This window comes from Melanotaenia boesemani, chromosome 22 (assembly GCF_017639745.1).
Source record: "Melanotaenia boesemani isolate fMelBoe1 chromosome 22, fMelBoe1.pri, whole genome shotgun sequence".
Classification (NCBI taxonomy): domain Eukaryota; kingdom Metazoa; phylum Chordata; class Actinopteri; order Atheriniformes; family Melanotaeniidae; genus Melanotaenia; species Melanotaenia boesemani.
Genome location: NC_055703.1, coordinates 7,376,420 through 7,388,081, shown reverse-complemented (window position 1 = coordinate 7,388,081; position 11,662 = coordinate 7,376,420). Strand labels below are relative to the sequence as shown.

The 11,662-nt window shown below is 37.1% G+C and overlaps 1 protein-coding gene across 1 annotated transcript in view; it reads right to left on the bottom strand.

Annotated features, from left to right (window-relative positions):
* Positions 1-469: 469 nt before the first annotated feature.
* Positions 470-11,662, bottom strand: part of flrt2 (fibronectin leucine rich transmembrane protein 2) — a 172,926-nt gene continuing 161,733 nt past the window's right edge. The window contains exon 2 of the transcript XR_006009033.1: positions 470-934. The gene's annotated coding sequence lies outside the window, so the exon portion shown is untranslated. The remainder of the gene's footprint in view (positions 935-11,662) is intronic.

The following is an 11,662-nucleotide window of genomic DNA, read 5'->3' as shown; positions in this document are numbered from 1 at the left end:
TGTTAAGCCATATCAGCAGTAGTGCAGAACCTCTTTGTTTTCTCTACATTGACACATTCTCTGATTGTTCACTTCTTCTGTAGTTATTTTATGGTTTCTTTTGAATACCGGCCCAAGTGCCAGATTTGGTGATAAGATTTGTAAAATGCAGATGCACCTTACCACTCTTTTTCCCTCTTGCTAATTTTTTTTTCTCTGGTGCTGCCCATGTGACGACAGCTAAGGTGGTGTTACAGCTCTGATAGCTTGTCTTCTTCCATGGTCAGTCTCTCTTCACTCAGCTGCTGCCTGTGCTTGTCCTGATGAATCATGTTTCTTGGCGTGGGTGGGCCAAGTTGGAAACTACAGCTGAAAACACCCTTTTAAAAAAAGAAAAGAAAAAAAAAAATGACAAGAAAAGGAAATGTGATAGTTTTAACTGCATGTGTTTTATTAGGATGGCATTTTTGGTTTGTCAGATCATTCTTCTCTTAATCTCCGCATCCTTTTTGCCCTCTAAAGTCTACTTCCATTATTTACCATTTGATAATCAGATATTAAGGGGAATTTAATAAGTTGAACAACGTTTGGTGTACAAAGAATTGGAATACATTTTGGATAACGTGAAGGATGGTAGAAAAGTTGGTGTTTGGGGTGGATTGGATGAAATAGTAACTGTTAAAGCTTCTTGGACATGCTAGCTACAGTAAGTAACATTTATCAGTCTCATGTCAATCAGATCCATGTCACTGTCACAGAAACAAGGAGATGGATGGATGGATGGATGGAGGGATGGATGGATGTAAAGAATGGCCTTTTCATCTTAGGTTGCACTGATGCATCAAAGAGCTCTCTCATAGCACGATGTCTCTCTTTATCTTTTGTCTCTTGCCCTCCTTTGGTCCGTCTGTTGGCCGTCTGTCAGCGTTCTCCTTTTAAACTACCCTTTCTGCTCCTGTTAGGAAGAGATGAAAGATAGAATATGTGACACGGAGTATAGATCTGACCCTTTGACCTGGAGGAAATCAGCAGATTTGTCATTGACATGCTGGTTTAATAAATCCTTTATAGTTGCATATGTAGCAAGATTCGAAGGTTAACTAGGGCAGGTTTGAAACAAAGCAACGCTGCATCATTTAAAGGCTCATTATCAGCCCAAGGCCACTGGAACAGATTGTGTCGCCCACTGAGACCAGTTCTATTCTCATGTTCACACCGATCATGCTGTGCAAAATACATAGTAATACATGAGTTATATTTATATGTACTGTGTACACACATCACACACTAAGATGATGAGAAATAAAACAATCTTTCTTATTTACAGTTAAACTGAATTTCAATTAACTTTTACACGGTGTTCTCAGATTGGCTTACATATAAAGATTTGTATATTAAAAAAATAAAAGAAAATCAGTGCCACAGCTAAATTTAATAAATAAAATTTGATGGACACCGTATTGCCCTTTAAAACTTAAAATAATACAATATTTTGTGTTCTATGTAATGTAACCTATAATGAATTATGAACAAAACGAACAAAAATTTAAAAGTGGCTTAATTAACTAATTAATATTAAATAAATTATATATATATATATATATATATATATATATATATATATATATATTATAAATAAATAATATATATGGTGACACAAATTGATATTTCTATTGTAATTTTCAGCTGCTCATATTAAACTTACTAATACCCCAATTTATTTACTTTGCCACTTAATTTCCAGTTGTATTTACTTATTTAACTAGTCTTTTCATGCCTTTCCTTTATTTTCTATCCCTGTATTTACTTCTGGATTTTATTTCTTTTATGTTCTCTGTCTCCTCAAAATAATGCCATTCGTTATTTTATTTTCATCTAGAATGTATTAATCAATGTATTTCTTGACACTTCTGTTTTTTATTTATAGTCATATTTACTTCCCCATTGCATTTCCCTTCTCTATTTATTTCTTTAAGGATGTTTATTTATCTGTTTCCTTCTTACATTTCTATGTCTCTTGTACATTTATGTATGTATTTCTACCTCATTATATAAATAAGGAAGGGGACTGGAGGGGTCTTTCAAGGCATGTCTTGGGGTCATCCCTTATGTATTGCTCAGTCAACATCGGTGTAGTTCACAGGCTCTGAGTGTAGCCTGGACCAGTTTTTTGTTGAAAGGACGGGTAGAACACCAGCAGTAATGATGACTTTTGACAGGAGATTGTACAGCAGCTCCATAGGTTATACACAGTTTAGGCCATTTAATTGGACCACTGACCTTAATCCCGGTATACATACATAACAGACATAGATTTATAAAACCATGGTCATTGTTAAGCCATTTTTAGAGGGGCTGGAGCTTCTATAATAATATAATAATAATACTGACATTAACCTTCCAGTTAAAGGAGGTATGGAGATCCAGGGCCAACAAGAAGTTCAACAAATATATATTAAATATACAAACATAAATCTATAGTCTAGAAAAAGGCCAAACATATCCAGATGAAGAGACTTCTTCTGGTTTGTTTTAGGAACAAAGATTCAGGGCCCAGAAGAACTATCCACAAGATAATTTTCTGTTTCTGTAATTGGTGCACAGTACAGAACATTCACTCTGAAAGTTGTTAAGATGACGAAAGCCCAGTTAAGTTTAAAGTGTAAAAGGATTTTTAGTTTGATCCTCTTCTACATATACATCTAATCAAATTTCACTGTAAGCTTTAAATTCGCCCTCTTGGGTTTTTCTGCTGTATGCTGTATGAAAGTAAAACTGAAGAGCAAATTCGTATCCTGGTTGAATCAATCTGTGGTACAGTAATTGGTCTAATTAACTTTCCTTAGATCTGAAACAAGCCATGCTGGTTGGCACCAGTATCTAACAGCATGACGGTGCCTGGTTGAATCGTGGCTGAGGCATATTTATGTGGACTTTATATGCTCCCTCTGCATGCATAATTTCCTTCCACTGTCTAAAATAAAATCAAGTTTATTAGTGATTCTACATTGACCATAAGAGTGAATGTGAATGACGGCAAAAAGGTTAAAGAAGGTATAGAAAAAAAGATAAAAGAAGAGACCTACAAGGCAGAAAGTGGAGTTAGGTATGGTGTGTGGCTGTTCTTTTCAAACATTTAGCTTTCATGTCACTGCTTTCAGAAGAACTCAGCAGGAGTACAGTGTGGTCATGGTATCTTCCCCCAAGCCCCATAAAGCTTTGATGTGTCTAAAAGAAGATTACAATAACTGCTCTTCTGTTGAAGAGGACATATATTGTAATGTAAGGCTTTTAAGCCATCGGCACCATGATTTTGCTACTGGCTGACAGAGGCAACTTTTTGCAGGGTGATATCAGGTAAATTGCACCACTTTTTGGTAAATTACTTGGGAAACTAAGAACAAATATTGTGTGACACTGTATTGTTTTGTTGTTTGTGGTGGACTATTTTTGTATTGAATTCATGACATTAAAATATAATTGTTTAGGCCATTTAGCTTTTGAACCATCAGTTTTAAATATGTATCATAAATAACCTTTTTTGGACATCTACGTTATTACTGATTTATTATGTGTCTGCTGGACCACTCACCTCAGGCTAGATGTAGAAGATTGTCCCACCCATAATGGCAACTATAGACCAATCAATCAGTTGTTTGTTGTCAAATACAACTGTAGAAACATTTTTAAGTAATTTGCAGCCATTGGTTGTTTAATCAAAATAACTATGGGGCTCAAACCTTAAATGGCTCATTTTACTGGATGGCCCAATTAACCTGATGTCCTCATGACCTTAGTCGGACTGCCTCTCCAGGAAACCAGGTTGTTCTGTTTTCTCATTGTGAAATAAATCTGTTCAATCCAAGTTTGGCTTATTTGAAGTCCAAGTTTCCCAGGTTTTTACACGTAGTTTATATTGGAAGTTTTTTTTGTGTGTGTGTGTATTAAAAACTCATTCATTCATTCTCTGTACCGCTTGGTCCATTACGGGTCGCAGGTAAGCTGGAGCCTTTCCCAGCATTAACAGGTGAGAGGCAGGTACACCCTGGACAGGTCACCAGTCCATTGCAGGGCCAACACATAGGGGACAAACAACCATTCACACTCGCACACACTCCTAGGGAGAATTTAGAGTAATCAATTAACCTAACATGCATGTCTTTGGATGGTGGGAGGAAGCCGGAGTACCCGGAGAGAACCCACGCATACACGGGGAGAACATGCAAACACCACACAGAAAGGCCACTGCCCTTAAGTTTGAACCTCCCCCCAGCCGAGATTCAAACCAGCGACCTTCTTGCTGTGAGGCTGTGGTGCTAACCACCACACCACCGTGCATCCCTGTGTTAAAAACTATGCTGCATAAATGCAAAAACATAAATTTCTAAACAAAAATATGCTGGTGTGGTAACAATGGCATGGTGTGATCACCTGCATGTCTACAGCAATGTCCTCTCAAACAGCAGGTTTGCAATCACTGCAAGCAGTTCTGATTGTTAACGTGACATTAAGTGTTGGAAACAAAGAGCCACTCAGTTCATCTCATTTCTGCAGCAAGGCAAAGTTAAAGCAACAAGCACAAACACAAACTATTGTATTTTAGTTTGTTCCATGTAATTGTTGCGTTGTTTAAAATGTATTTATTATTATTATTATTATTTTATTTATTTATTTTTTTTGCATCTGCAAAGCTGTGCACAGCAGTTCACAATGACTGTAGTACCTTTGTTCGGGGACCCAGGCTCCGTATGGGGCTTCCCTTCTTGTAGATGGTCAGATGGCCTCAAACACAGAAAGTGCAATGGCATCTTGTGGTGAACATTACTTACAGCAGCCCACTAAGAGTTGAGTTTAAAGCATTAAAACTAGCAGCTCTCATCAGGGGCCCGGCACACTGTGGGCAGGTCGTAAGTCCATCACAGGGCCCACCTTCAGTTTTTTGGTTCCATATGTGTCCGAAAAACTTCCAGTAAGTCTGAGTGTTGATGTGTGGCAGAGACTCGGTAGTGTCAGATTTTAAAAAGATTGTATTTGTTGAGATTTACACTTACATTTGCACAGGAAGGTTTCTGGTTTGATTCTTGGCATGTAAGCATGTAAGCATGTAGTTACACATTTATTTTGCTAATCTCTGCGTTTATTTCCCATGGTCTGTCATGCCTGACGTGCCTTTTATGAGTAGTTTCTGCTTGTGCTAACACGCTAAAGGTAAAAAAGAAAAGGTTGCACAGTTTTCAGGCTACATTAATAAATAATGCATTCACTTGCATGTATTAGTTGACACCAGTCCTCCTCGTGTCAAGCAGGGGCACGGTAAGCTTTAAAGCTATGTTCAGCATTTGATAATGTGAAGCACTTAATGTTTAAATTTGGGAAAAAACAGTAATCTCTTTTTGTTGTTCAGTTGTTACCAGCCTCTTCTTTGGTGTACTGCTGTTATCTATTATTGCCCAATGGGAACCTTAGAAACAAAATGTGTTTGAATGGCATGTGCCATTTAAAAATGTCACCATATGTGTTATTTATAACATGCATACTCATCATGGCTATTTATACATATTGTCATGAGATGACATTGTAATATTTTATTCAGTCATTCTCATACATCACTACACTTTTGGCTGTTTGGAGTACTGGATGGGGTCACTGTAGCCTCTGCATCAGCTTCATGCCTAAATGATAACACTGTAAAGCACTTTGTAGAAACACTACTGTAGATAAAAGAAGATTTTTCCGTGGAGATTTTAACATAATTTTTTTTTTTTTTTTGAGGTGCTAAACTAAACGTTAAAACGATGACTTCACTTAAATCTTCAAAAGGAAAACAAAGAAGGATGTAATGGTTGTATTGTATTGTATAGAAGCTAAGAAAATTTTATACTGGAAAAAGAAAATGGTAGGGAAAATTGCAGGAACCCATCATTCAACACAGCCTGTGATTCCCACTGGTACAAGTAGTGGGAGAGAAGCACGATGGCAAGCAAGGGGAATAAATTCAGCATGTTAGAGGAAAGAAAGTAGACTTCAACTATATTTGCATTTTAAAAAATGGAACTCAGAGTTACCGTATGCTGTCAAAACACAAAAAACATCTCCCATATAAAAAAGGCATCAAAATAATCATTCATTAAATAAACACTAGGGCTAATACTTAGCTTGTGTTGTAGAGAAAAAAAATACATATCTTGAACTTACAATAGTACAAAAGTAGAAGTTTAATATTGCTGCAGTATGACTTCTAACTTCTCCCTAAGATTACGGGCTCAATTTACTAAAGGTTTGCATGTGTGCAAACTTGTCAACACACGCAACAACCTGGTGCAGTTGATTTACTAACCGTGCGCGCTGAGGACTGAGTCTGTTAAATAGACATAATAATGTGTTTAGCATTTTTGCCCCGAAAGAATTGGCATTTCTACCAGAATGTGTAAAATGGAGGATCAGATGCAAATAGATCAACGTAGAACACATGCAATGTGATTTACCAAACATGAAAGTGATTACACTGGCTATTTTTGCGTCTATATTTAGCACGCCTGAAAGGTAGGGATTTACTGGCACAACTTTACATAGAAATGCCTGCAGTTATTGTTGCAAGGAGGAGGCTAGACACCTCAAAGGTGAAAGAGAGACCACCATCTTTTCTTATCGTGTAAATGTTTTTGGAATGCCAGAGGCAAAGATTATTGAAAGTCATGGCTGCTATTTTTAGATTTTAAAGCAGGATATAGCATAAATCTTACTATGGACGGACGGACGGACGGACGGACGGACGGACGGACAGACGGACAGACAGACAGACGGACAGACAGACAGACAGACAGACAGACGGACAGACAGACAGACAGACAGACAGACAGACAGACAGACAGATAGATAGATAGATTACGCCTGGGCACCAACTATCGTTTAGTCAGCATAATAATTTACAACAATAAGTCTTTTTGACCGGAACTTCTTTCATAGGTGTCCATTATTACTTTTTAATGGACACCCTTCAGCCAGTCATAATCGAGAATTCACCCAGACCATGGTAAAAAAAAATGAAAAAAAAAAGAAAATAAAAAATAAATAAATAAATATATATATACACACACTTCGGAAGCATCGAACGGTTCATGCCGGACAGTTCACTTGTCCAAAGCAAACAATAGAATACTGATTGTTCCAAAAAGACCACAAACATACAGTAACTTCAACCTGTCAAGATTTGCTATATCCTGATAGTAAATTGGAATCCAGTTCATTTTCAAGGAAATAACTGCTACAGATATCTTGAAGTCACTCAGAACTATGCCGAAAAGTATTCAGTTAAGATTGGACAATCATTTGTTTTCTTTAAAATAAAAAGGCCCTTATCAAGATTTTCTGATGTTATTCAAATATATAATGTATGTGTATGCATACACTAAACAGGTCAGCAGGAGCAGCTGTATCCAATTATACAACTGGGTCATGTCAAGACAAAACAAATCTCTCTCCCATAAATTCCAACTTTATCAACACTACTACCAAGCAACCTTTACTCCATTTTCTTTTTGAAGATATAGCTTTCTCAAATGTCAATTCTTCCAACTCCAGATGAGGAACTCGTTCAGCGATCAACCCCTATTCCTGACACAATTACACCCTTGGACCCTGTGTGTGTTTGGTCTCGTCTTCAGAATAGCGTGAACCCTTCAGGCCAGACGGCATCAATAAGTCCCTGACAGACCTCAGAGGAGCCCCATTCCCAGACAGCAGTGCCAGGATAAAAGACAAATGAAGAATAATTGACTCACAGCTCTCGGCCAAAGGGATTAGTATGACTGAACTCTTGGGATCTCTTCAACTTTCTCTCCCTCAATCTCCGCCTGTCTCGCTTTCTCCCCATCTGTCTCCCTGTTTGTCTGCGGTTCAGCTTCCCATGGCATCACCAGCACCACCCGCAATCACGCTGTCCATTAATATCCAGCAGAAAGGAAAAAACTTATTAGAGACATCAATAACTGCCATTAGAAGCCGAAGGGGAGTGTGTGACCTCATTTGATATGGCAACTCAAGTTTTTTGCCCAGAGACGGAGCTGTGCCTCATCTTACCAAAAGAATTGTTCTCTTCTTTCCCTCTCCTTGGTGTCACAGACTACAAAAAGTGGATGCAGCCAAATAAAGAAGTTAAACTTTTACCTGAAATATAATTCAAGGCACTTCCTGGATAAATATTGTTATGCAGAGCACAGCGATTATTCCACCCAAGTTTAAAGCAGTTCATTATCTTCAAGCGTTTATGGAACCCAACTGTCTCACTAGCCTGTCAAACCAATGACACGTGTATTACCTGCACAATTAGCTAGATACCTGTATATTCATAATGTGGGGAGAAAAGTATTTAATCTAAAGTATTACTGGACTTGTGTGAAGTTTGGAAAATCCTAATGTCAGTATTTCTTTTTTAAGTGCAGCAAGTGTTATAGAGGTTAATTGGGGAGGATGAACCAATGAAAAGAGATGGGATGAATATGGAAAACGTCATGCATTTCATTGATGGAATAGGAATTAGTTTGCAATAATTTGAGCTCATTTTTTGTAATCTTTGAAAAGACATGTCAATGTCAGAGAGACCACTGAGTGTGAATGTTTGGGGGAATAGTTTCCTGTTGGTTACTTTGTAGAAATTATAAGTGGTGTAATGAAAATGAAAAAAAAAATATATATATATATATCAAACATCGCTACAGTAATTATTTGAAAGACATGATTAAGAAAGAACATCATTACATTTATGTTATGCTAACAATTAAAAATGTCTACCTTTACATTTCATGAGGGAAATTCCAAGATCCAAAGGCATCGTGTGCAACTTTGATAAATTTAGAATGTACTAGCTTGGTTATAATAACTCACTTCCAAATATGTTTGGTTTGAGACTCAAAATAAGAGTAAGATTTATGCTACATCCTGCTTCAATGTCCTGCTAATATCCTGCTTTAATTAAAATGACTGAAAGTACTCAGGAATAAAATTATATTGTGATATTTTAATTGTGTTAAATCAACATGTGATTTTGTTTGGTAAAAATTGCTGAATCCTAAATCTAATTAAACTGAACTCATATTGTGGCACAATATGTGATACCAACAAGCATAAACTCATTGTCTATTGAATCTGTACAATATATTGTGTCAAAGGTTAATTCACACCCCTAAGAACAGGGGCCCTTATTTATCAACCCTGCGTATTCATAGATGTGTGTGTAAGACTGTTTCCACTTAAAGTGTTATTTAGCAACTTGTAATTAAAGGCAGGTGAATCATTTTTTGATATCAGCATTTTACTTATGAAAAAGAAAAAGGAAATATTAATTGTTAGAATAAAACCAAATTTAAACAATTCCACATTTCCCATGTATCAATGTCGATGAATGTTTAGTAAAGTCCCAACCTGTTAATAAGCAGAACATTGCTTCTGAAATACAGAAAAACCTGCTTTCACATAGATCGTAACACTTGCCATCTATTTAAAAACCCTTACATGTTTAGGTGAGTAAATGTTTAGGTAACAGCAGCACTTATGGCTAAACTTATTTATACAGTGTTGAGATCCTCAGGAGGATAAGGCTTTTTACATCGCACTGGTGCACCTGCTGTGGTTGATTATGTTGCCCTTGGTGCAGCAAATTACCAATTAATTGAATTACCTGGCAGCAATTAACACCCACTGAACTTTAGGTCTGGTTTTAATGCAGCCTCGAGATCCTCGTCATATTTTTTAAATTAAATTAAACAGAAAATTTTAACTGGACCTTCTGTGTCAGCTTGTGGCAGTGATCTTCAGAGCCACACCTCTTCTGGCACCTTGTTTCCATCCATCCCTCAAAGCCCTAGTGTATGGACTTAGTATTTGACATCTATAGCACTAAAACCACCCACTACAACATTATCTATCCACCCACAAGTCATTGGGACTTTATCATTTAGTCCATCTACTGAGACACTGCCAGTGGCCTCAATTGCCCAGTTTTCTCCCCTGATTTCCTGCTTCTCCCACTATTAAGGACCTAAAACACCAAGTCCTCTCTTGTGTTTCCATGTCGGCCATCTGTGCTCCAGAGAGGATATAAAAACAGTTCTGCCTGCATGAAAGACGTCTCAGGCGAAACAGATCAATGTGAGGGGTGTGGGCAAGTGAGTAAAAATGAGCATTGATTGCCAAGAGGCTGCAGACTGCCAAGACCCTGTCTTGGCAGTTGGAGGGGTGGCATAGCTGTATGACATCCTCCAAGGACTTAGGGTGGTGATGATTGCTACAACTGGAAGACTCGTGCTCATGTGCTTTTCATTTATGCATATGCTTTATCCTGTTGAGCTCCCCTGGTAATAAAAAAGTAGAAGTACTTAGAAGTAAATGAGTAGCACATGAGGTATTTTACCCATACATGTATTCATTAAAAAGCTCTGTTATAACAACCTAATGGCATATTCTTTGGCACTGTGTGATCCTTTAAATTGGTATATCTCATTATTTCTCCCTCCTGGTGATTTTTGAGACATCAAGTGTTGAACAACATTTAAAATTCAAGCAGGACAGATAACCTCTAAATTATGCTGAAGATCTTAGCTAAGGCGGCTGTTTGAATTGCTGCTTGATTATTAATTATTAATATGATTCACTGTTAAAATAAAAAAAAAAAAACAGCAAAGTAAAAGTGACAGTACGCATTGGTTTTACATCTTTACCATCTTTTATCTGAGTGCATATTATAACACTTCATGTAGACTTCCCCTTGATTTAGTCATGTGAGTAATAGCAAGATTAGTATCCCATATGTGCTTGTGTTCACTAAGCTGCAATTTTGAATTAAAAAGGGAGAAAGAGGCTGTCATTTGTAAGGTACTGTTTGAGGGATATAGTGCAGTCCTTCAACGTGCTCTGCTCACACTAAGAATCGGCCAATTTAACATCTGAGGTAGTGATGTGTGCCAAAACTGTACTGCTGATGGAATGAAGGTGCATTGATAACAGGCCTTCAGCAGCTTTATAGACACTGCAGGCATATCAATTTTTTTTTTGTCTGCACAGCCTGCAATTTAATATAAAAGTTACTTTTGTTGCTCTGCATGGAATAAAGGCCGAGTGTAGCTGGAGAGGTTACTAAGACATGCTCACAGCAGTAAGACAGTGTTACAGTCAAAGTTCATAAAAAAGCACAAAAATGTGCTGAAGGTGCAAAACTACCAATTAAAGATGGCATTTACTGTAATTTTCTTCTGTTTAATAGATGCTTGTGTTTCTTGTCTTGAAGGGTGTTAAGATTTCAACAGTCAAATCCTCAGGGGAGTTATTATTGTACCAACCACTAAGTGTTTGTTGGAAATGAATGTGGCATATATCCTTTATGAAAAAACAATAAGAACCAAGGTGTAAAACAAATTAGTTTAGGAGACATATAACAGGAAATTATGTTTCGTTGCCTGAGAGCATACATTTGGAAGTTGCTAACTTAATAATTAGCTAATAAGTTGCTAACTTATTAATAATAATAACTTAATAATTTAGTATCAGGCACATGACAATATCATACATACATACATATGATTAGTACCAGTCGTTTACAGCAAAACTGCAGATAAGCAAAATAAAAGCATTTCAGGATGCTGGATTTCTCTTCCTGAGGAAAACCTTTCAAAACTTTCAAATAAAACGG